We start from the raw sequence: 24554 nt of genomic DNA on the forward strand, positions 1-24554 counted from the left end.
ACTTATGGCCAATACTATCACCACCACTACTACTCAGCCATCGCTGCTACTACTATTATTAGTCCTACTTTGTCACCTCTACCACCACCATCATTATCATCACAACTGACATCCTATTACCACCATTACTATCACCACACCTTAACTACTATTATCACCACTTAGTTATTATCTCTTCTACTATCACCTTGCCAGCACCACCACCACCACTACCTTGCCTTGACACCACCACCTTACCTTGCCACTACCACCACCATCTAACTGCTGCTGTTGCTGCCACTACTACCGCTCGAGTACAAATCACTACAATCATTACTACTTATTATTAATATTATAAATAAATTAAATATTAAAATAAAAATCATCATTACATTACACTGCTCATATTTTTATTTTACAATCAAACAAAAAAATACAATGACAATTATATTACATTACATTATAATTTTGATTGTATTACATAATTAATTATATTACATTACATTACGCTCTATCAAACGTAATCTTAGTTCATATCAATAGAGAAATCAAAACCCAAATTAATTGATTCAATATAAATAGACATCCTAACATTGAAAATTAAATATTGAAATCAAATCAATAAAAGAAAAGGAGATTTGATAGATGTAAGCTTGAAGTGCTTTCTCCCTTGTTTCTTCAACTGCGGCTACGGTATGAAAATGGGCCAAAGATCCCCAAACTGTCAACAAAATAAAGCTTTAATATGTCACACGTGTTCATTGCTCGACTTGAAAGTCATTACACATGGTCACAAAAACATTAAAATATAGGCCTAAAATCAAAAGTAAAAGTGATATAAGATACATGTAGAATTAAAATTATTAAAAAAAAAAATAAAACCACTAATAAAAATTATTGTGCACTACGAAAGCATATATAATATAAAAAAATAAAGCAGACACATAAAACACTAATGTATACATAATTCATCATTTCCACATAGGATTATATCTACGGACATTCCATCTTTCACTATATTTAAATAATAAATCATCAATTACAAGCTCAAAACTATATTATCCATCAATCCAATTACACTCAAGAGATCCCACTACAAACTGTTCATAATAAATGCATTAGTTAGTCCCTTTCAATCTCCTTTAGATATAACCTAATGTATTTACTATTTTAACTACTATACCATAAAAGGTGTCTTAAACTATAATGGATAATAGTCCATTCCTCTTGGACTATGTCTTTCTTCACCTTAAGCCGAAACCTCTCTTTCGTCATAGGACTACAATGGGCAAAAGCCCCTCATCAATGTGTAAAGTCTCCTCATCAATGGGTAAAGTCAAATCCTAACAAATGGCAAAACTCTTTTCTGCAATGAGCGACGGCCCCACTCTATGAGCTGAAAGTTACTCTCCATGGGAAAAACTAAATAACTTTTTCCACCATTCTTCTATTTATAGTGTTAATTCTCTAAATCATAATCTAGTTAGGAGTTCCACTCAATTTAGAAATAATACTAAATAGGAGTTCTACTCTATATAGGAAATATATTTCTATTCTATTGAAGAATATTTCAACTCAAATTAGGAAAAACTCTTCTAAATTAACTAGGATTTTAGGTTATAAATCTAAAAAAAATTAATATAATAAAACATTATGATAAAACACATGTAAAACTTATTAAAATAAATAAAACAACTAACATAAAAACACTAAAAAATTTAATAAAATTATTTATAATATCAATAAAATATTTTCTAAAATCTTATTAATATTTGATATAATTTTCATCCCATTACCTTTTTATATAACTAGGGTTCTAAGAGTTCCAAAATTTAATTATGCCAGCATTATATAGACCTAACCCAATACAATATGATTCCTAATCAAAATAGGAATAAAACAGCTATTAGATAAATTAGGTCCAAATGTCAACACAGCTATAGGGTTTTATACAATCAAGCCATGTAACCTTTTGGATCACACGACATCAATACAACCATGGGGCTTTTACATGCCTAGCTCATCTAACATTCTAAATAATAATGCCAATGACACACAGGCAAACATACAACCTTATGTAACTCTCTAGATTTGAAGTCCTTACACGATTGAGCTCTGTGTCTTCTTGTTATCAAATGGCCAAGTTGTGTAACACACTGCCTCCATTTGTTTTAATGCCTCCATCTTGCTTTATCGTACTATGAGGGCATTGCCCTCATACCCCAAACTATGTTCTAACAGAAAAGAACTATCCCTCTTCTTTTCTAGGACCTTTAAGTATATAGGAAATCTCCACATATGAGCCACTCTAATTCAACACAATGTTGTGCTATTGTTGTTGAAGTTGAGTTCAATCCCTAAGAAGTAGCTTAGGAAGCCAAGATCATGAGCAAGAAATTCATTTTGAACTTTGGCTATGAACTGGAGTACAGAGTAAACAGATGAACTTGTGACAATTATGTCATTAGCATAAAAGAGTACAAAAATTTTATAAGAACTTGAACAATAAATAAAAGCCTACTGGCTTTGGGACCATAAATCCAAGTGATGCATACTTTTTGCAAGTATACACATCATTAAAGTAGTAAAGAAGAGATATCATCGCACAGGGATTTGATGTTTGAATACCAAACTATAATAGTCACGATTATTTAGACTATCAATAAAGTGTATCCAAATTAAAGAAAGTAAATGCACCAATTAAATGAAAATATAAATAAATTAAGCAATGGGTAATGTAAATAAATGTATAAACTAGAAGTAAAATCACTAAATTAGCAATGGATATGTAAAACTAGAATTACTTGATTGCAAAGGTGATTCCAGAATTAGGGTTCATGAAATAAATTTTATTGGAATTTAAATAGATAAAACCAATTTTAAGGGAAATACAAGTTTAAAGGAAATTGATTCTAAGCTTCTTTAATTTCTCTTTCAAGCAAATTAAAGAGTGTTTTAAAGAAAACTAAACCCCATTCTCATGAAATGTTTAATTTACCCAAAACACTTTAAGCACTTTAATCAATTATAAAATTTCCTCTTAACCCACTAGTTTATCTCTAGCAATAGGTGATTAAGTTCAATATCTTGATTATCTATCAAAGATTTTCACCTCTTGATCCTTCAATCTAAGATTAAGAATAAAACCTAAAGAGTACCAACAATAGGTATGTAAAATAAGCACAAAAGATATGAATTAAAACTTATATATTTCCAAATCTAGTTAAAACTGGTCCAAATCCACAAAATAGAACTCAAATCATTACACCCAATTCTAAAATCTAAGAAATTTACTCATTCATAGTTGTTTTTATAAGAAAAAAAAAAGCAAATAAGGTAGAAAAACATGAAAATAGACTAAAAATTAAAGAACTCAGAGGAAAAGAAGTTCAAATATCTGAAAATGGCAGCTAGAGACGTCACTCTTCAGGTCAGATTTCCTTCCCAAAAATGGCATTTCCTCTTCTTTTCCTTTAGTTCAACTTTCTCTCTCTTACTTCTTGTAGAAAGGTTGAGAAAAAGATGTGCATATATATATATGTGTCATATTTTTACCCTAAAATGCCTAGTGGAAAGAAAAGACAAAAGGTAAAATGAGTGGTGAAGTGAAGAAAATAATCCTAATCAGCATAAAAATCTGTCAGGCAACACTACCCAGTGTTGAATTTTAACGTGCCTAGTGTTAAATTTTGATGAAGTCACACAGGGCATGTCGCCTTGTCTGAAAATTGCTGCCTCAATAAATTTTCTGCCTTGTTGTGACTGATGAAGTAACATGCCTCATGTTGAGGCTCAGGAAAATTTCAGCCACTCTTCAATTAAACTTTCTTCAATTCCTTCACCACTTTAAGTCTTCAAATAACATCAAATCATTTTCAATTGCACCTTTTTATCTTTAAATCACCTCAAAACTTATTAAAAACATAAAAAAATAATCAAAAATCAAATATAAAATACTAAAATTAACATTTTACTAAATTAAAGACAAAAATGCTATAAAGTACTAAAATAAAAGGACAAAATGAATGCAAAATAACCGTAAAATGCCTATATAAATATATACATCAAATTTCTCCAAACTCAAATCATTGCTTGTCCTCAAGCAAATTAAAAATAAGTTATGCAATTGGGATACCTTTCCTAATAATTATGAAAAAAAAAAATACTTATCAAAGCTATCATGCTTACCTCTAACCATCAACAAACCATATACCCACCTTCAAGGTACAAGGAATTCAATCCTTACCGTTATCACCACTTAGTCTTAGGTCAATTATTATCATTTTAAACCCAAACCAATTAATTACAAAGAGAATTCATACCTAAATACACTCCAGAACAATCTATAAACTAAAGTGTCTCTAATAATGATGATGGAAATTGACAAATGATGAATGAATTCACAATCCCATGGGCAAACCAACTATTCCAATCTCCATTAATGTAGCAATACACAAGTAAAAGATCAAAAGATCTTTTAAGGGTTGTAATTGAGCTATGGGATAATGATTTGGCCAACAAAAAAATGATATAAGGGAAACAAAGCATGAGAACAATCACATAGTTAAAAGATCAAGATAAACATATAATATTATTTTTTTATTTTTTATTTTATTTTATTTTTTTTATTTTTTATTTTATTTTATTTTTTACGAATTAAATGGAAGGAAGAACTTCACAGTGATTCAACAATTGCTAGCACAGAAATTTGAAACTCTTTTAGGTGCTACATAAATAACATTGACTTGAAATTTATTTGTTCCTTTTTAATTCACCCCCAAAACCCATTTCTTTGTATACTTGGGTGGTGAATTTCTTTACTTCTTATCACTCAATGGCTAGCATTTTTTTCCTTTAATTACTTCTCCCATTCAATTATTTCTTCTTTTTTTTTTTTATGGTGTATCAATCACTTAAACAATCATTCTCATGAAAGGTAGCTAGTGTTTGGATTTATGGCTAGGTAATATTATGGTACCAAGGAAATAAAGGGTATAAATAAAGGTTTAAATTAGCTCCAAATGGATATTTTAAGGTGAGATTGGTTAAGGCTAAAATGTGGATTCAAAAATCCAAAGAATGCCTATATTATTTCTTTTTCAAGTACATGCTAGGATTTGGCCTCGAAAGGTCTAAAACGTTTATTCTAGAATTGATGAGACACAATTAGCTACTTCTTACCAAGAGTTTGTTCTAAGCACTCAAGCTCAATGCAATTGATTGAGTGACCCTTGGCTAAGAAGATGTAAACCCAGGCAAGAATCTAATAACCTTATACTTATCCAAAACTTTCAATCCTTCAAACCTATCTAACGGTAAGCTTAATTGCTCTTAAAGCAACTTTCACTCTTCTAGGAATTAGGTAAAAATTTATTTTCATAGTATGCATGATCCTAAAATGAATGCAAAAATTAAATAAAAACTATATGCAATCTATACGGTATCTATATGCAAGTGTGTGCATATATTTATAAGGTATAAGTGTAGGTGCATGAACTAACTAAGTATAAGTGAAATGAAATGCAATTGAATTAATGCAAATGCTTTAAAAAGATAAAAAATTTTGCAAAAATTTTACCTTCCCCCCAAACTCAAATTAGACAATGTCCTCATTGGCTTAAATAAAGTGGCAAAAATGTAAATCAAAGGAAATAAATGCTCAAAAATTGGTAAAGGTGAGAATTTAATATTCTCAATGTGCAATAAAAGAGTAAAGTGTAGCTCAAAAAGATAAAAAAAGAAAATGAAGCACAAATAAAAATTTTCAAATGAATTCTCACAATTAACTCAACATGCCCAATGTGGAATGACTTGAAAAGTAACATGAGACATGTTGAAATTGCAAGTAAAATGACACAGGGCATGTTAAAAAGGAACATGCCCCATTTAGGTTAGAAAATACCTCAAAAATGACATAAATGAACCTGTAAAGTGTAGTATAATAGGGAAAGCTACAAAATTGGACAAGAGAACTCAAAACCACAAAAGGCTAATCAAGAATAACTACAAACTGCATTAAACCTCACAACCACAAAAATGCAGGTATTTAAACAATTAAATTCTAGCCACGAAAAATAAGCAAACTATAGAAAATGATATCAAACCAAACTGCAACAACATAAAGTACCATCCAAAGGACAATATTTCAACAATATCCAAGAAACAACATAAAGACAAAATTCATAAGTACAAAAAAAAAAAGCCCAAAATACAGTAAGAACTGAAAATTTATTGCAATATAAAGGCTTAAAACAGAACCCTAAAGTTTAAAACAACTAAGGAAGTTCCTAACATTAAAGCCTAAATAAAAACTAGTCTTCATTGGTCTTGTTGGGTGCTGCTTGGTCTGCTAGCTGGTTGTCCTTAGCAGCAACTGCTGGTACATCTTTAGAAGCTTCTAATGCAGTTTCTAAGTTGTCAAAGAGTTGCTTTAGCTCTCCAAACTGGTTCCCCATCCATGTAACAATGTTGTTATAAACTTTTCCAGCCTTTCCATTTGAACTGCAAGCAATTTCATCTCTAATTTCTGCTTCTCTTTTAATTCCTTCAATTTCTTCTTCATTTTTCTTTCATACTTCTTCTGCCTTGTATCAAAATTGTCCAACTTTGCTTCCATAAATTTCAAAATTGTCAATAACTCATCAAAATTCTATTGTGAAACTGCAAGTTTAGTTGGCTATAATTTCTCATCTAGCTTTGCAATTTCGGCTTCAATGGACTTAAAAGCAAACAAGAGTGTAGCCATAGAAGTGGGCTGCTAAGATGGACTAGCAGATTGAGGTTCAGTTTGTGTGTCAAAAGGCTGAAAAGGATCATCCTCTGGCCTAGGGTCGCTGGTTTGGTCCATTAGCACAAAAATAGACCATTTCTTCTTTATAATACTCATGCTAAATAGAATAGCCCTGTCTAGGTAAGCTTTTCCTAAAATAGGCTTCCATTTATGCTCTGCTAGTGAAAAATCAAAAGCCTTAGCTATCGCAGTGATCAAACCCCCAAAGACTATACTACCAACCCTCATTTTAGAAATAGATTGCTCAAAATGTGAGCAAAGCAAAAAAAAACTCCATTTACTTTCTTTCTATTGTTCATACACCATAACAAAAACAAATCATTAAGACCTATAACACTGTTACTATGGCCTTTTCCTAACGCAGTGTAAGAAAGGAATCTGTGGAGCAATCTCAAAATAGGGTCTAAGATCTTAGAGGACATTGAAGCGCTAGGGTTGTAATAGCCTCCATAAAGAGCTATAGATTTCCAGAGCCCAAATTTCTCATTGAAGGCCCTTTCCCACTCTACCTGACAATATCCCTCATCAGGGAAAGCAAAGATAGCATTAACAGAACCCATGCTCAACTCTCTTTCTATACCCAAACACCTAAATTGGACATTGTCAATAGGTTTCACATCATGAGACTAAAAATTCACCTTCAAAGAACTAAGAAACTGCAAAGTTAGCTCAGTATACACAATTTCCTTAATACTAGCAAATTCAGTCCACCCTATTACATCTAAATATGCAAAAACAACATCATATAAACCTATCTCCTTTAACAGTGCATCATCCAAATATTTAATAGGTGCTAGGCTCTTAGACATTAATTTCTTATAATTATGCTTCATTTGCATATTCCTAAAGCCCCAAGTTAAAGAAGAAGGTACCTCCTCTAAAATATCATTACCAAAAGAAGCAACAGGTACTGCTTTTGATGCAGAAACCTTGGACTTGGACTTAGCAGTAGCGGGTTGAGGACTAGGTTCCTTAGAAGATGCAACCGATGCTGATTTTGACACTGGGATTCGAGGAGTACTCAATGGGGTTGAGACAGAGGAGCGAGTTCTCTTGCTAATGGGTTCAAGAATGAAAACCCTAGGTTTCTTGGTTGTCAAAGCAGAGGCAGAAATGGGTTCTTTGCGCTTGCTAGGAGAAGAAGGCTTTTTGAGTTTGAAATTAGGGTTCACTTTCTTCTTAGCAACTGTCTTGAAATGGGTTTTTAGGGCAGATTGTACTGTAGGTGGAGAGGGTTGAGGGATTTACAGAGGTTTGTGTTGTAGGTTCTGATTCAAAGGTTGGTTATAGAGGTAATTCTTGTTGTTGGGGAGGAAGAACAGGGTCTGTGGATAATTGAGAGGATAGTGTTGGCTGTGAAAAGAGTGGTCATGATAGTGGATTTGTAATTGGGGAAGGTGACCTAGAGTTCGCCATTGAAAGTGGTTTGCAACGAGAAGGATGAACTGGTTTTCTTGTGGAATAGTGTTTTTGCCTTACCATTCAAAGAAAAATGGAAGGAAATAAGGCTGGGTAGTGTGGTGTTGAGAGAAAAGGGGAATGGGTAATGCCGAGAGTGAAGAAGAAAAGGGATAGAGAGAAAAAGATAAGTTTAGGGTTTTAAGAAAAATGGGCAGTGTGCAAGGGTAGCACTAGGCATGTGACCTCACAAGTAAACTAACATGCCTCATGTTACTTCATTAAAAACACAACATGGAACAAACTTGAAAAGAAACACGGGGCATGGCATACCATCTGAAAATCACTACCCAAAATGTGCATTGTAATTAAAATTAATTAAATTTGTGAATGCATGGTATGCAACAGACCAACATGAGGCATGTTAACTTGCAAGAATAGAAACTGATACAATGACATGAGGCATGTTACCTCACCTGAAAATCACTTTTCACTTTTGCATTTTTACAATTCAATATATGCAAAATTAGCTCAATTCACAGTAGATTATGCAGCATATAGGTACTGTTCACATGAACACAATAGAATTGTCACTCAAATTTTTCTAAACCTAAATGTTCAAAGTTTTCTTCAAACTCAACACAAACCATTTTCAAATCACATTAAAAATAAATCAAAGCACACCTAACACATCCCAAATGAAAGCATTAAAAGCATGAAAACACTAAAGTTTAATAGAAATACAGATTTTGCAGTTTTAGATTTTAATCCCATCTTTAAAATTCTATAGCAAATGTAAATGGAACAGCCTATTCACATCTCAAACTTGCAACACAACTCATTTACAGTCTATACACAAGAACCAACCAAATATATAGCACAAAGCTTACTAAACCAAACACCATCTGCATTTTAATAAACCATTTCATAAATTATGCAGAATTTATAAACCAGAATTTACTGTTCACGTGATGAAATTGTGCAAAATTTTTATTTTCTCATTAAATCTACACAAATGATAAACTACCATCTTCAACGTAATTAATCACATCACATAGCATGAAAAATAGTGACAAAATAAGTCCAACAGTAGATTGGGGTACTATTCACATGAGTAAAGTGCAGAATTTCTCACCAAATTCATAACTTAATGCATCAAATAGCCAAAAATAGTACTCCATTGCTACATGTTAGAAACCACCAATTAGTGTAAAATATGACTCATGAATAAGAACTTTGAAGAAAATTACACTAAATGTTAAAATTAAAATCACAACAAATGGAGAAAAGGCTAGAAACTCCCCTATCTTGCATTTATCCTCTCTAATACATATTTGCCAAAATTTTCACATATGACCTACAATAAAAAAAATTTATGTCAAAATTGAGTTTGATGGGGTAAAAATAAAAATAAAAATTCTAAAAAACAACTCAAAGAAAAATTTTGGGTTGCTTCCTAAAGAGCACTAATTTAAGGTCATTAACTTGACCCTTGTCCAACTTCAATGCAGTGCTAGATCATCAAGGAATAACTTACTCTTTTCTCAACTTGTTGCCCTGTGATGTAAATCTTAAGTCTATGACAATTAACTTTAAAAGTTCCTGAATTATCACTCCAAATGTCCATAGCTCCATGAGAATAAACCTTAACAACCTTAAAAGGATCAAACCATTTTGATTTCAACTTTCCAGGAAAGAGTCTAAGTCTAGAATTATACAATAAAATCAAATTACTCTCTCCATATATATCCTAGCATTCTCATAAGCATCCAATCTGATCTCTTCAAGCTCATCAATTGAAGTAATATTTTCTCTTCCGCACTTCTCAAGTCGAAATTCAATGTTTGAATTGCCCAATATGCCTTGTGTTCCACTTCTACTGGCAAATGACATGATTTCCCATAAACTAACCTAAGAGGTGTAGTTCCAATTTGTGTTTTATAAGCTATCCTATATGCCCATAATGCATCATTTAATCTCAATGACCAATCCTTCTTTGAATGATTAATTGTTTTCTCCAAGATTTCCTTCAATTCTTTATTGAACACTTCAACTTGACTACTAGTTTGTGGATGGTAAGGTGAACACTTCAACTTGACTACTAGTCCATGGATGGAAAGGTGTAGCTACCTTATGAGTAATCCCATACTTTTTCAAAAGATTTTCAAATTGTTTATTATAAAAATGATATCTACCATCACTTATTATAGCTCTCGAGGCTCTAAATCTAGTAAAAATAAATTTCTTCAGAAACTTCACTACTACTCTTATTAGTAGTATGCCCTAGAGCATATCATTTTATATGTATCTTGTACATATTTTATTAGTGAAAGGCAATTATTCTTTTCTGTTTATATAATTTATTTGTGTAATGGAAAGGGTCCTTTAGTATTTTGTTAGAAATTCTATTCTTAAGTTATTAAGAATATGAGTGACAGTTTTTCTAGCACAAAGTATCATAAATTGGTTCACAATCGATGATACTTCACAAATGATACGACTTATCCAGAAAGATTGTTATTCATGTTAGTTCCTAAAGTATTAGTATGAGATGCTAATAAGTTGGAGTTGTGAGTGTCATGCCACATAACGAATATGATAAGCACTTATATAATAAGTAGGTCGAACCAGTGACGTTTATGACAAGCATGTGGATTTTACTCTTGTCAATACATTGTCATAAATGTCATATTAGTGCATATAATCCCTATACTTGAGATAACACAGTTATCTTATATATAGGTGATTTGAGTTTGATACTACTTTCATACTCGTACTGTGTATGGATATACGGGCATATATTGGCTTCTACTGGTTATATATGGAGATGGGTGTTAGTCAAGATGGGATCCGTTACCCTAAATAAATGGGGATGAAATCCTATATTCATTTAATTGTTCTTCCTGATTTAAGTTCTTGGCCAGGACAGATAGACTTAGCCAGAAAGGAGTTTCTGACAAGAATGTCTGATTAATCAAAAACTAGAATTAAAAGAGAACATGAGATTCATAGCAAATAGAGTTTGACATTAACCATGACTCCAGTTAGAATTGGAATTTTATAACGGAGAGATTTTAGTGCATATTAACGTATGATTAAAGGTTCATGTTTAAGGTATTCCTTATTACTAATTGGGTAGCCATAATATGCTATGCTAGGTATCAACCATGATCTACGAGTTGCCTAAAATGATTTAGAGAAATCATTTATGGTAAGGAGGAGTTCCAATGATATTAAGAGTTAATATCATTTCTCATTGCCAATTAATAATAAGCCTAGTAAATCACACACCTACACAAGTAAGTCACCAAGTAAATTATAATTTAATTAATTAATTAAAGAGTTTAATTAATTAATTAATTAATTAGATTTAGTTTGTAATAAGATTGCAAAGTGCCTAGCATGACTTGAAACTAAATTTAGGTTATTGGATGTATAATATAAATAAAATGGTAAAATTAATTAATGGAGATTAATTAATTAATTAATTTATATTTGATATAAATTAATTTAAGGGAGAAATTACAATTTTGGATTGAGAACTCAAAATTACATATAAGGGCCAAATTGTCTTTTCACAAGGTGACACATGGCACCATGAGATGGTGACATGTGGCACACATTAATAGTTGCCACTTGTCTTCCAATGATGGAAGATCATTATTTCTTAATTTAATTAAAGCTTGACACTTGGCCTAATGGGATTGAGACAAGAAAAAAGCAAGATTAAATTATAAGTTGACATGTGGCAAGGCATTTAAATAAGAAGAAGTAAAAATTCATTGAATTTAATTTTCTCTTCTTCTCCTCCATGTGGACGGCAACACTTCCCTCTCTTCCTCTTCTTATTTTCTTCCATTAATCCTTGAGAAAAAGCTTAGTTTTCTCTTGAATTAAAAGTGGTAGAAAGAGTTTTAGCTCCCACACATCCATTCAAACTTCACCAAAACAGAACCCCTAAAGTTTAAGTGGTTGGCAAGCTATCAAAGGGACAATAAGGGGCTTCCATTGGTGTATCTTGATAAGCTTGTGATGGACAAGTTAGAAGAGCTATATTTGGAGCTCTTGGAGACTACCAAAGTGATTAATAATTGGTTCTGTGCCTTGGAGGTTAGAAATCAATTATCCCTCTTTTAGTTAGGGTTTAATGAGATTATATTCTAAACCTCAATCCTTAGTGGCAAATGAACCAATAATGCATGCTAAAATATGTTTTGGTATGTCTATGGACATTATAAATTGGCTAGGTACATAATTCATTTGGTATGTTGCATGAAACTCTAGTTGAAATTTTTGAATTCCAATCTTCTAAAGGCCCTAAATCATGCTTCCCATGACTTCAATTGGTATCAAAGCTACTATATTTGCCATTAGGATTGATTTTGGGACTTAATTATGTGATTGGATAAGGTTTGGGTGCAATTATACTTGGTTCGAATTGAAAAAACCCTAAAAAAATCTCACTGTCGCAAGAAACACGGCCTGGGCGTGTCCCAGGCCATGGCCTGTGTTTTTGGGTTTGCTGGCACAGCGCGGGTGTGTCTAGCTACACAACCCATGCTTTCATGGACCCAAGGGCATGTCACATGACACGGCCCATGTTATTTCGCTCCCCTGGCCGTGTGATTGGCATTTCAATCCGTGTAACTAGGTTTTAGGCCGTGTTTTATGTATTTGGGTGTGTTTTTCCTTAACATGGGCATGTCTTGGCTATTTTTGGGCTTTCTATGCAATTGTTGTATAATTTTGGACCCAAAATTAAGCCTATACCTAATTAAATGGTTTAATTAGGATTTTCAATCCTACAAAAAATTTTTGAAAATAGTTTTCATGAAAATTAATTTTGGAAAAGTTCCTAAATTTAAAATTTAATTTCAATAAGATTCAAATTTAGCCCTAATTGATTATATGATGTTCAATTTAATTTTACATGTATATTTATATTTAATTGTTAAATGTCAATATGCATGATGGATGATCATGGACAATAAAAGACCAATGTGATTGGATTTATTTCTTTTGTTTTTCTTTGGAATGTAATAATAATTAATTTTATTTTAGAGGCATGTATCATAAATGTTGTTTTAACTTAGGATGTATTTTCATTTATTTAAGGACTTTAAAGTCCAAATTCTTGTAAGTTCACCTTGGTATGCCAAGGTTTACAATGTAATTGGATTACAAGAAGAACAAGGAGGTCAAGAGCATAAGTGGGACCAGTGGGAAGAGATCAAAATCAAGATGTTGGTTATGTACTTCTTCAGCAACTCTTGTAATATGAATGAATGAAATACACCTAGGAATGCCCTAATTTAATTCTTGGTGGCTCAGAATTGAATCCCTTAGAAAGTCCATGATCATACCATTTTATATGATTATCCATGTATGCATGAGATGTGTATGGTTAAATGGAAATATGTGATATATGCATGCCAAATTGGATAATATGTAAAATGAGACCATAATAGTAATTAAGCCGACCACAAAATCTTCCAATTAAATGATTAAGTTGGTAATGGTATAATTATGGTAATTATATCATGGCCCTCCATTGAGGCAATTACTTTAAGAAATTTTAAGTAATTATATTATTGGCTATGGAAACATGAGAATAATGCATTTGTCTTAAGAGATTTTCTCAAGAGTAATTATTAAGCATAAGATGTTGTAAGTATGTCAATGCTTGGTGGCTAAAAACGGATGTGCCTAAGGTCATTAGAGTTAATTTACATACTTGCTGGCTTAATGGGATCAACTTAACTAATTCAAGATAAACCAATAATGGAAGTGCCTGATGTTTTGAGTATTAGGAGCCAAATAAATGATTGAGCCTCACATAAAATGTGACGGGCAAGGAGTTGCTCACTTATAGTTTTGTTGTGATTCTAATAATGGAAGTGCCTAAAGTTAATCAACAATACTATAAGAATTCAATCACCTACTAGAAATCCATCCAACTAGGATTTCCGTTTCTTACTTTGGAAGTGTAGGATTCGCCAAGTTAGTAGGAGGACCAATTTGATTAAAAGACCATAATCATTTTGGTTAATTACTTAATACATTTACTAATTGATCTTGTTATTTTCTACAGTTAATATTCTGATAATAATGAGCACACAACAACCACCACCATCCAATATCCTTGCAGGCATACTTAATCACAATAGGTTGACAGGACCTAATCTTTCTGATTGACTCAGAAATCTGAAACTTGTCTTAAGCCTAGAACGTATAGGATATGTTTTAGATTCAAAAATTCTTGGTCCCTTACCTCTAGGGGCCACTCCATAGGAACAACAACCACCACCATCCAATATCCTTGCGGGCATACTTGATCACAATAGGTTGACAGGACCTAATCTTTCTGATTGGCTCAAAAATATGAAACTTGTGTTAAACCTAGAATGTATAGGATATATTCTAAATTCAAAAATTCTTGGTCCCTTACCTCTAGGGGTCACTCCAGAGGAATTGGAAACTTTGGACAAGTGGAAGGACCATGATATGAGAGCCAGGTGTTATATGCTGGCTTCTATGACTAATGAGTTACAGAAGCAGCATGAAAACATGAAAAGTGCAAATGAGATCCTTCTTCACCTACAAGAGTTGTATGGTAAACATAGTAGGAATGCTAGGTATGAGATATCTAGACAGTTATTCCGAATGAGGATGTCAGAGGGATAAAATGTAGGAGATCATGTCCACAAGATGATTCGGCTTATAGAGCAGCTGGAACATCTTGATTTTCACATGGATTTCCAACTGCATATGGATTTGATCCTTCAGTCCCTACCAGAGTCTTTTGAGAATTTTATCACAAATTTTCATATGACTAAACAAGAATGCACTTTGGCTGGCTTACTTAATATGCTGGTTATTGCTCAGAAGAACATGCTTAGCAATAAAGGAAAAAAGGTAGCTTTGGTTGCATCTTCTTCTTCAGCTGGAAAGTCCAAGAAGAAGAAGATCAACAAGAAAAAGAAACCTCAAGTTTCTAGTCTTTCCAAGAAAATAGCCAAATAGAAGGGTAAGACAGAAGCTGGGCAAGATAAGAGAAAGCATTTCCACTACCAGAAGGATAGGAACTGAAAAGCGAACTGCCCAGAGTATCTCGCATCTCTAAAGGACAAGAAAGATAAACTTTCAGTAGGTATGTTTATATCTTGTTATTTAGATTCTGATGATGCTCTTAGTTCATTTACAACTTGGGTTTTAGATACTAGTGCAAGTTCTCACATTTCTTTTGATATGCAGGAACTAGCAAGCAGTAGCAGCTTGCGGGCATGGGATGTTAGACTTCGGATTGGCAATGGCTCAACTATTGAAGCATTAGCTATAGGGTCTAAATCCTTGTACATGTATGGACATGTTTTGTATTTAGATCATGTTTTGTATATACCTGATGCGTTTAAGAGCATCATTTCTGTATCTAGTTTGACTACAAATGGTTATGAATTTCAGTTCACAAATGATGTTTGCAATATTTATTTTGAAAATAAATTTGTTGGCTCAGGTTATATGCATGATGAACTTTATTATTTGGATAATAATAGTAAATACAAATCCAATGCAAGCAATCTAAATGAATTTAATATCATAATGAAAATCAATTCTAATCCAAAATATCTTTGGCACTTAAAATCAGGTCATATTGCAGAAGATAGGAATACAATGCTGCAGAAAATGGAGATTTTATCTTCATTAGGTTCAAAACCTACTCCAACTTGTGAATCTTATCTTCAAGGCAAAATAACTATATCACCTTTCGTTGGACAAGGGTTAAGAGCTGAAAATATTTTGAAACTAATACATAGTAATGTATGTAGTCCATTTAAGAAAATGGCTAGAGGCAATTTTCATTATTTTATTACTTTTACTGATGATAAATCGAGGTATGGGTATTTGTATTTCATGAAATACAAACATGAATCATTTGAAAAGTTTAAAGAATTTAAATCTGAAGTAGAGAATCAAACGAGAAAAAGTATTAAAACTCTTCGATCAGATCATAGAGGTGAATACTTAAGTACTAAATTTGATGAATACTTGAAAGAACATGGAATTATTTCCCAATTGACTCCTCCAGGAATGCCACAATTGAATGGTATATCTGAAAGGAGAAACCATACCCTATTATATATGGTACGTAGCATGATGAGCTATACAGATATGCCAATCTCCTTTTGGGGATTTGCATTAGAATCAACTTTGCATATTCTGAATAGGATTCCATCAAGATCAGTCTCTTACACACCTTATGAGAAATGGCATAAAAGAAAACCAAGTCTTAAGCATATTAAGATTTGGGGTTGTCCAGCTTACATTAAAAAACTGAAAACTGATAAATTAGAAACCAAATCAGAAAAAGGTTGATTTATTGGATATCCAAAAGAAAGTTTTGGATAGTATTTCTATTTGCCAACATCACAAAAGGTTATGATAAGCAGAGATACCATATTTCTTGAATAATAGTTTATTCAAGAAGGTGGAAAAGGAAGGCAAATAGAGTTGGAATTAGATAATTTTGACCAACCAACAGATCAAATGGATATAGATCCATCCAGTCAGCCTAAGCCTATTAATAACACATCTACAATAATTCCTCGCAGGTCAACCATAATATCTCACCCACCAAAGAGATATGATTTTCTTCATGAAAATGAATAAGAGTTGTTTGCTCATGAAGAAATAGATCATGGAGATGATCCTTTAACTTATGAAGAAACTATATCAGATATAGACTCTTTTAAATGGATTGAAGCTATAAAATCCAAAATGGATTCCATATATAAGAACCAAGTTTAGGATCTTGTAGACCCACCTGAAGGTATTGTACCTATAGGTAATAAATGAGTTTTCAAGAAGAAATTTGGTTCTGATGGAAAGATAGAAACCTATAAAGTAAGGACAGTTGCGAAAGGGTTTCACCAAAGGCAAGGAATCGACTATGAGGAGACTTTTTCACCTGTTGCCATGCTTAAGTCCATTAGGATTTTATTAGCAATAGCTGCATACCATGATTATGAAATTTGACAGATGGATGTCAAAACAGTTTTTCTCAATGGAAACATTGAGGAAAACATTTTCATTGAACAACCTAGGGGTTTTGAATCCCAAGATCATTTCTTTGTATGTAAGCTAAAATGATCCATTTATGGGTTAAAATAAGCTTCGAAGAGTTGAAACGTCCGTTTTGATAAATTTATTATTCTTTTGGTTTTATCAAAAGTGAGGATGAGCCATGTGTTTATAAGAAGGTTAGTGGGAGAGCCATCATTTTTCTTGTCTTATATGTAGATGACATATTATTAATAGGCAATGATATAGGCATGCTTACAACTGTGAAGGTATGGTTGTCAAATACATTCTCCATGAAAGACTTAAGGGAAGCAACTTATATTATTGGAATTCGCATATATAGAGATAGAGCAAAATGGTTTATCCCAAGGTCTATACTTAGAAAAGGTGTTAAAAAGGTTTAACATGCTTGATTCCAAGAGAGGATTGTTACCAGTAAGGCATGATATCCATCTTTTTAAGGACATGTCTCTTAAGACACCTGAAGAAAGAGAGAAAATGGCTAGGATTCCATATACTTCGACTATTGGAAGATTAATGTATGCAATGTTGTGTACTAGGCCGACTATCGCATATGTTATTAGTTTGACTAGTAGGTTTCAATCTAATCCAGGTTTAGAACACTGGATAGCTATCAAGAATATCCATAAGTACTTGAGAAGAACTAAAGATTTATTCTTGATTTATGGAGGTGACGACCTACAATTGGATGGTTATACAGATTCTAATTTTCAATCAGATATTGATGATAAAAAGTCTATCTCTGGTTTTGTGTTCATTTGTAATAGAGGTGCAGTTAGTTGAAAGAGTTCTAAACAGAGTACAATTGCCAACTCTATTACAAAGACTGAGTATATTGTTGCATCAGATGCTACAAAGGAGGCTATTTGAATAAAAAAGTTCATGACTGAACTTGGAATAGTTCATTCTATTGAGTCAGCAGTTCCTCTCTACTGTGACAACAATGAAGCGGTCATTCAGGCTAAGGAACTCCGGTCTCACCAGAATTCCAAACACATAGAAAGTTGCTATCACATTATCAGAGATATAGTTAGGCGAAGCGATATAGCCATGCAGAAAATAGCATCAGCTGAAAATCTAGCTAATCCATTCACAAAGGCTATGTCACAAAATTAGTTAGACCGACATCTTGAGAAAATGGGTCTTAGATATTGTAATGAATGGCTCTAGTGCTAGTAGGAGATTGCTAGTAGTATGCCCTAGAGCATATTATTTTGTATATATCTTGTACATATTTTATTAATAAAAGGTAATTATTCTTTTCTATTTACATAATTTATTTATGTGTAATGGAAAGGGTCTATTGGTATTTTATTAGAAATTCTATTCTTAAGTTATTAAGAATATGAGTGATAGTTTTTCTAGCACAAAGTATCATAAATTGGTTCACAATCGAGGATACTTTACAAAGGATATGACTTTTCCAGAAAGATTGTAATTCATGTTAGTTCCCAAAGTATTAGTATGAGATGCTAATAAGTTGGAGTGGTGAGTCTCATGCTACATAACGAACATGATAAGCACTTATATGATAAGTAGGCCAAACCAGTGACACTTATGATAAGCACGTGGAGTTTACTCTTGTCAATGCATTGTAATAAATATCATATTAGTGCATATAATCCCTATACCTGAGATAACACAATTATCTTGTATATAGGTAGTTTGAGTTTGACACTGCTTTCATACACGTACTGTGTATGGGTATACGGGTATGTGTTGGCTCCTACTGGTTATATATGGAGATAGGTGTCAGTCAAGATGGGATCTGTTACCCAAAGCAAATGGTGATGAAATCCTATATTCATTTAATTGTTCTTGATGATTCAAGTTCCTGGCCAGGACAGATAGACTTAGCTAGAAAGGAGTTTCTGATAAGAAAGTCTGATTAATCAAGAACTAGAATTAAAAGAGAATATAAGATTCATAGCAAATGGAGTTTGACATTAACCATGACTCCAGCTAGAATTGAGATTTTATAACAAAGAAATTTTAGTGTATGTTAACATATGATTAAAGGTTCATGTTTAAGGTATTCCTTACTACTAATTGGGTAGCCATGGCATGCTATGTTAGATGTCAACCATAGTCTACGAGTTGCCTAAAATAATTTAGAAAAATCATTTATGGTAAGGAGGAGTTCTAATGATATTAAGAGTTAATATCATTTCTCATTGTCAATTAATAATGAGCCTAGTAAGTCACACACCTACACAAGTAAATCACCAAGTAAATTATGATTTAATTGATTAATTAAAGAGTTTAATTAACTAATTAATTAGGTTTAGTTTGTAATAAGATTGCAAAGTCTCTAGCATAACTTGAAATCAAATCTAGGTTATTGATGTATAATATAAATAAAATGGTGAAATTAATTAATTAATTTATATTTGATATAAATTAATTTAAGGGAGAAATTATAATTTTGGATTGAGAACTCAAAATTATATATAAGGGCAAAATAGTCTTTTCACAAGGTGACACGTGGCACCATGAGATGGTGACATGTGGCACACATCAGTAGTTGTCACTTGTCTTCTAATGATGGAAGATCATTATTTCATAATTTAATTAAAGCTTGACACTTGACTTATTGGGATTGAGACAAGAAAAAAGCAAGATTAAATTATAAGTTGACATGTGGCAAGGCATTTAGATGATTTTTTCCTAAGCTATTTAAGTGATAAGAAGAAGTAAAAATTAATTGAATTTAATTTTCTCTTCTTCTCCTCCATGTGGACGGCAACACTTCCCTCTCTCCCTCTTCTTATTATCTTCCATTAATCCTTGAGAAAAGCTTAGTTTTCTCTTGAATTAAAAGTGCTAGAAAGAGTTCTAGCTCCCATACATCCATTCAAACTTCACCAAAGCAGAACCCCTAAAGTTTAAGTGGTTGGCAAGCTATCAAAGGGACAATTGGGGGCTGCCATTGGTGTATCTTGGTGAGCTTGTGGTGGAAAAGCTAGAAAAGCTACATTTGGAGCTCTTGGAGACTACCGAAGGGATTAAGACGATTGATTCTGCACCTTGGAGGTTAGAAATCAATTATCCCTTTTTTAGTTAGGATTTAATAAGATTAAATTCTAAACCTCAATCCTTAGTGGCAAATGAACCTCTAATGCATGCTAAAATGTGTTTTGGTATGTCTATGGGCATTAGAAATTAGCTAGGTGCATAATTCATTTGGTATGTTGCATGAAACCCTAGTTGAAATTTTTGAATTCCAATCTTCTAAAGGCCCTAAATCACTTTTCCCATGCCTTCAACTCTTACTTCATTTATAGGGGAAGCAATTGCCTCAACCTATTTTGACACATAATCCATACCTACTAAAATGTACTTATTCCTAAAAGAGGATGGGAATAGTCCCATGAAGTTAATACCCCAAACATTAAATAACTCAAACTCAAAAATTTCTTATTGTGGCATCTCATTCCTCTTTGAGATATTACCTACCCTTTGACATCTATCACACCTCAATAAACTCCCTTACTGTCTTGAACATGTGTGGCCAATAAAATCTAGCTTGAAGCACTTTAGCCACTATTTTGTCTTCACTAAAATCACCATTATAGTCAGAAGAGTGACAATGCTCTAAAATATTCCCAATTTCCTCTTCAAGCACACACCTCCTACCTAGGCCATCATTACATCTCCTAAACAATAATGATTCTTCCCATGTATAAAATTTCACATCATGCAAAAATTTCTTCCTCTGTTGATAGTTCATGTCTGGTGGGAGAACTCTATATGATAGATAAGTGACAAAATCTACAAACCATAGCAATGCATCAACAATAACAAACAACTGCTCGTTTAAGAAAAAATCATCAATTGGCAACTCTTCTTCCACTCTATCTTTAGTCTCATGCTTAATCTTTGATAAATGGTCTGCTACAAATTCTCAGCACCTTTCTTATCCTTTATTTTCAAATCAAACTCTTGAAGTAGTAAGACCTATCTTATCAATCATGGCTTTGCTTCCTTCTTATTTAATAAATACCTTATTGTATGGTCTATATAGACAATCACTTTTGATCTAACCAAATATGACCTAAACTTATCCACAGTAAACACCACAGCTAAAAATTCCTTTTCAATAGTAGCATAGTTTACTTGAGTATCGTCTAAAGTTTTACTAGCACAATAGATTGCATAAGACCTCCTACCCTTTTTCTGACCAAGAATAGCCCCTACAGTAAAATCACTAGCATCACACATAACCTCAAATGGGAGTGACCAATTAGGAGGTTGCATGATGGGTGCTATTATCAAAGCTTGCTTCAACCTATCAAAAGAATTAAGACAAGCTTGGTTAAAATTAAAGGAAACATCATGATTTAACAAATGAGTAAGAGATTTAGCAATTTTTGAAAAATCCTTTATAAACCACCAGTAGAAACCAGCATGCCCAAGAAAACTTTTGATTCCCTTCACTGAAGTTGGAGGAGGCATCTTCTAAATGACTTCTATCTTGGCTTTATCCACTTCAATTCCTCTATTAGACACCAAATGCCTAAGAACAATGCCTTCTTATGCCATGAAATGACATTTTTCCTAATTTAGCACCAAATATGTTTTTTCACATCTTTTAACCACTTTAGAGAGGTTAGATAGACAATCATCAAAAGATAAACCATATATAGAAAAGTCATCTATGAAAACTTCCATAATTTCCTTAATCAAATAAAAAAAAATGGCCATCATATACTACTGAAAAGGAGCCGGTGCATTACATAAGCCAAAAGGCATCCTTCTATATGCAAATGTGCTATATGGATATGTAAATGTCGCTTCCTCTTGATCATTAAGGTGTATTAGGATTTGAAAAAACCCAGAATACCCATCCAAATAACAAAAGTATGAATGCTTTGCTAACCTCTTTAACATTTGATTAATAAAAGGCAAAAGAAAATGATCCTTCCTAGCGGCATTATTAAGCTTCCTATAATCTATACACATCCTCCATCCTTTGATTGTCTTAGTTAGTATCAAATCATTATTTTCATTTTTCACAATAGTCACACCTCCTTTCTTAGGGACAACATGAACCGGGCTAACCCAACTACTGTTAAAAGTAGGATAGATAATCCTAGCATCAAGTAATTTTAAAACTTCTTTCTTTACCACCTCCTTCATGTTAGGATTCAACCTTCTTTAATGTTCTATGGTGGGTTTAAAATTATCCTTCATTAAGATCCTATGCATGCACAATGTAGGGCTTACACCCTTGATATCATCAATAATGTAACCAATGACTTTTTTATGTGCTCTCAACTCTCTCAACAATTTTTCAACTTGCACATCACTCAAATTTGCACTAATGATGATAGGATAAGTATAAGTAGGTCCAAGAAAAGCATACCTTAGAGTAGATGGAAGTGGTTTGAGATCTACCTTTGGTGTTTTGTCTTCATCAAGCAAAGGTAGTTGTTCACTCTCATGCCACACTTGGTCTTTTGTTATTTCTTGAGTTGCTTCTAAAATCTGAGCAAAAGCTATTACTTTAGGATTGTCATCTTTTGTTGTTTAACTATGCACCAAACAATTCTCCAAAGGGTCTTTAAGATACCTTTTTCTAAACTCTTCTTCCACAATTTCATCAATGACATCCACCCTTAGACAAGAATCAACTTCATGATGTTTCTTCAAAACTTGATTCAAATTGAATTCCACTTCTTCATCTCTAACTCTCAATATCAATCTACCATTCTTTACATCTATAATAGCACCAGTTTTGACTAAGAATTGCCTTCCTAGAATGATAGGAATGTGGACATCCTCTTTCATCTTAAGAACTACAAAATCCATAGGAATGAAAAATTTCCAACTTTCAATGGCACATTCTCTAAAATTCTTTGATAGATCAATCAGCTAGTTACAAAGAAATGGTTGTTGGCTTCAAATCTCCAACCTTCAACTTCTCACAAATGGATAGTGGCATCAAACTCACACTTGCCCCAATATCAGATAATGATTTTTTAATGCTAATATCTCCAGTGTGATAAGAAATAGAAAAACTTCCTAGATCCTTCAACTTTGGTGGGAGCTTATTTGGCAAGAGAGTACTACACTCTTAATAACATAGTTTCATAATCTACTAACTTCCTCTTATTTGACAAATTTCCTTTGGAAACTTAGCATATGAAGGCATTTGGGAAATTACATCTGTAAGTGGAATGTTGATGTATAACTTCTTCAGAACTTTCAAAAACTTTTCAAACTACTTATCTAACTTTGCCTTTTGAAACCTCTGAGGATATAGCAATGGTGGCTTGTATGGTGGTGGTGGCACATACTTTTCTTCTACTTCTTTTTCAACTTCTTTCTCTTTAGTTATTTCCTCACTAATTTCACCTTGAACTGAAGTAGACTCATTCTTGTCTTCATCTTTCTTTTCTTTTTCCATAACATTCCCACTCCTTAAAATAATTGCCTTTTAATGTTCACAAAGATTCTCTGGTTGGCTTGGAAGTTTCCCTTGTGCTTTACTTGAAGAACTTATTGTGCTATTTGATTCTCTAACATCCTATTATGAGTGGTGAGTTAATCTATCCTTAAAGTCAATTGTTGAATCATTTCATCTTATTTCTATTGAGCAGATAAGAAATTCTCCATTATAGACTTTAGAACTGAATCTTGATCTAAAGATTGAATTGGTGGCTGTGGAATAGGTGCATTTTGAACAGGTAAATTTTGGTTCCTTGGTGGTGGAAAACCAAGTGCCCTTCTATTTTGCTAAAAATTCTATTGCTATTAAAAATTAGAAGTTTGTTGACAATTTTGTTATTGTTGCCCCTGTCGACCTTCCCAAGAGAAGTTAGGATGATTTTTATATACAAGATTATATGTTACAGAAAATGGATCACCAGCTGACCTCTGATTATAATTCCCAACAAAATCAACTTGGTCACTTCGAAACTCTTACCCATAAGAAGGAAAATCACTAACACAATTCACATTTCCCGTACCAACATCTTCTGAATGACTAGACCTTCCAATTGAAGCATCAACTTTCATGCTCAATTTATCCATCTTTCTTGTCCAAGCATCAAATTTGGCATTAAACATGCTCATTGCATCTAATTCATATATACCAGTAGATGACTTTCTTACTTCATTCCTTTCACAACTCCATTGATAATTATTGTAGGAAATCTTGTGCAATGCTGCAAAGGCTTCATCTTCTGATTTTTCCATAACATCACCTCCAAAGGATGTATCAATTATACTTCTAATAGCTAGAGAAACACCATTGTAAAAATGCTAAACAAACATCCATTTAGGA

The 24554-nt window shown here is 32.8% G+C and overlaps 1 long non-coding RNA gene across 1 annotated transcript; it reads right to left on the minus strand.

Moving 5' to 3' along the window:
• Positions 1-434: 434 nt before the first annotated feature.
• Positions 435-8509, minus strand: LOC110651358 (uncharacterized). The gene is made up of 2 exons (XR_002494169.2): positions 7642-8509; positions 435-700 (listed from the first exon to the last, which is right to left on the minus strand). It is a non-coding gene; the product is annotated as an uncharacterized LOC110651358 (long non-coding RNA).
• Positions 8510-24554: the final 16045 nt, after the last annotated feature.

This window comes from Hevea brasiliensis, unplaced genomic scaffold (genome assembly GCF_030052815.1).
Source record: "Hevea brasiliensis isolate MT/VB/25A 57/8 unplaced genomic scaffold, ASM3005281v1 Scaf1, whole genome shotgun sequence".
Classification (NCBI taxonomy): Eukaryota; Viridiplantae; Streptophyta; class Magnoliopsida; order Malpighiales; family Euphorbiaceae; genus Hevea; species Hevea brasiliensis.